Below are 3088 nucleotides of genomic sequence, written 5' to 3' on the forward strand. Positions count from 1 at the left end.
AGCGCCTAGATCACATAATGCCCTACCTAAGTTTTTTCCTCCTATGGAACATGGAATGGTAAAACTGCCAGGATCATTACATTTCATGGGTAGCGGGCTGCCTACAGCTTCACTACTACATTTTGTCATGGCTACCAGTTCATGCTCTCCTATTTTTTTCTTCCTAGAAACTATATCATTCAAAAACTTAGCATAATTTGGCATCTGTTCTAGAGCATCTACTAATGGTATATTTATATGCAGTTGTTTTAAAATATCTAAAAATTTTCTAAACTGGGAATCATTATTTTTCTTAACTAATCTTTGTGGAAACGGGGGAGTAGGAGTAAAAGAAGGCTGTACCTGTGGAGGAACACTCGGGGTGTCCTCATTACCTTTTCTAATATTTTCTTTTTCTGGTGTTGTTGGATTTTCTGGTATCTTTACAATTGGTTCAGTGGACGGAATCTGTACATCTGTTGTTGGCATTGTTGGTCCATCATATGCCAGTCCACTCCTGAGGGTGACAGCTTTGCACTGTTCTTTCCCTTCTCGTTTTGGTAATTCAGTATGGCCTGGAAAAGAACCTTGTGGTCTATTCTTCAATTCATTGGCGAGCTGTCCCAATTGAGTCTCGAAATTCCTCATTGATGCCGCTTGGGATTGTATCACTGCGTCGGTTCGGGCCATGTACTCCTTCATCATATTCTCAAGATTTGAGTTGTTATTTTGAACTGGTGGAGTCTGTGTTCTCTGATTGTACTGCTGTTGCGGTGGTGGGATGTATTGCTGTGTAGGTGGAACATAGGGCTGCTTGTTCTGTTGGCTCTGCCCTTGATTAAAACCGCTCGAACCTCCTTGTCCTCCCCATGAGAAATTAGGGTGGTGCCTCCAACCTGGGTTGTAGGTGTTCGAATATGGGTTAAAGTTCCTATTGTTCCCATGTCCTACATAAAAAACAGAAGCAGGGTTATGTGGACAATTATCATAAATATGGTTTTCACTGCAGAATGAACAAATGAGATCATTGACTTGGCAAACAGGGGCAGGAGTGCAATAATCCGACTGCACAGGTTGTATCGGCGTGGCTAATGGATTTTTTATTCCCAATGCCATCTCTTTCAGCCTCTGGTTCATTGTAACCATCTCTTTTTGCATCGAGGTCGCAATGTCCAGAGCCAAAACTCCAGCTGGATCTTGCTTCTTTGGTGCTGCCCTAGATCTTTGCGAACACCATAGTTCGTTATGTGAAGCTAAGTCATTTAGGATGTCAACTATCTCGTTGAATGTCTTCTTTGTAAAGGCTCCGTTGGCAGCATTGTTTAGCATCATCTTAGTAGGATGATCTAAACCTCTAAAGAAATGTTCTATCTGGATGCATGCCGGCAAGCCATGGTTCGGACATTTCCTGATTAGTTCTTTAAATCTCTCCCACGCCTCGTGAACAGGTTCACGATCATACTGTCTAAAGGAGATGATCTCCTCTCTGATATCAGCGTGGCGAGTAGGTGGGAAGAATTTTGTTAAGAACTTCTCCACTAACGACCCCCATGTAGTGATGGATCCCGGTGGAAATGCATTGAGCCATGCTCTAGCTTGGTCCTTCAAAGAAAATGGAAAAAGTGTTAGCCTCAGAGCATCGTCTGTTATACCAGGTAATCGAAATGCATTTGCTATTTGAATGAATGATTTCAGATGATCATGTGGATCCTCATGTTCCTGCCCTCCAAAATGTCCAATTGTCTGCAACATTTGGAACATCATTGGTTTAAGCTCAAAGTTTGCGTGGGCTGGAATAGGGTTGACTATCCCTGAATCAAAGTTCTGAAAAGCCGTGGCGGCATATTCTCGCATTGCCACGTCTCTGTTGTCCGCCATCTGGATATGGTTGAATTCATCATTTCTCGCATGATCCCTCATATTACCGTTAACAGCAGGTGGATCAACCGGATCACGAGGTGGAATATCTGCCATCGATGTGCTCGTACTCTCTACCTCACTTTCAGGACTGATTTCACCTTCTCTCTCTTTTTGCTTTTCTAGTTGTTTTCGAAGTCTTTGCTCCTTTCGAGTTTTTCGAAGGGTCCGCTCAATCTCAGGGTCAAGGGGTAGAAGAAAAGATCTTGTGCTCATGCACTTTAACTTACCCTTGTGAGATAAACGACCAAAAATATAGAACAAAAACGGTGGATGGAAATTACACCCAACAACAATTCACAAAAATAAAAACTAAAAGAATTTGAAAATAATTTTAAAACTAAAGTCCCCGGCAACGGCGCCAAAAACTTGACTGGGATGTTTATGTTGAACGCACGCGCTAAGCGTGGTAACAATTATATAGATGCAAGCGCACACCTGTCAGAGTAATATAAAATGGACGGAGTATCCAAGTATCGATCCTCAAGGACTTCTAAACAATTTCCAAACTCTAAAGTTTTAAAGAATAGTGATTGTTGGAATGAGTGATTCTTGTAAAATGGGAAGTGGTCACAAATAATGGTTTGGATTTGGGATTTGGACTTAGAATGATAAAACCTAGCCCGAATTACTTCAAGTTAGCCAACAAAGAATCAAGGACATGCTAAGGACAATATGCATTTTACTTTAGAAACTAACGACTACGCTTCTCACTTTACTTATGTCTAAGCAAGTTCAAAGTCCTAAGACATTCCCTAATATGTCTATTATGAGATATATCTTAGTTTTAGGATGGAAATAGTCGCAACCTCGGGTTAAGGTCCTATGTCTAGGCTACTTAAGCGGAACCCTTATGTCTAAGGCGCTCCTCTCCTCGGTTTAACCACTCAACAATGCAAATAAGCAACCTTTTCAGTATTGACTTGTTAAGACTTACAGTGGCCTTCTCTAAATCCTAACTTTTTGGGAAAACATGTTGAGCAATGAATGGAAAGTAAAAACACTACTTCTTAGCAAACCCTTTTTAGACATAAAAGGCTAACTATCCATAACTGGGCTAGAGACGGGAATTTAGAAAGACATATTGAAGAAAATACAGCAAGTAAAACGGTTGAATGTGGAATGCATGTGTGAAAAACGAAAGTTAACTAACGGAGAGTTTTTATCGGGATTGAGAGCTTCGCCCTTCTCT

At 41.1% G+C, this 3088-nt stretch overlaps 1 non-coding gene across 1 annotated transcript; it reads left to right on the forward strand.

Annotated features, from left to right (window-relative positions):
• Positions 1–1366: 1366 nt before the first annotated feature.
• Positions 1367–1473, forward strand: LOC148208141 (small nucleolar RNA R71). Its single transcript, XR_015789127.1, has one exon. It is a non-coding gene; the product is annotated as a small nucleolar RNA R71 (small nucleolar RNA).
• Positions 1474–3088: the final 1615 nt, after the last annotated feature.

This window comes from Momordica charantia, assembly GCF_013281855.1.
Source record: "Momordica charantia cultivar OHB3-1 chromosome 11 unlocalized genomic scaffold, Mcharantia_2.0 BLBB01000011.1, whole genome shotgun sequence".
Classification (NCBI taxonomy): Eukaryota; Viridiplantae; Streptophyta; class Magnoliopsida; order Cucurbitales; family Cucurbitaceae; genus Momordica; species Momordica charantia.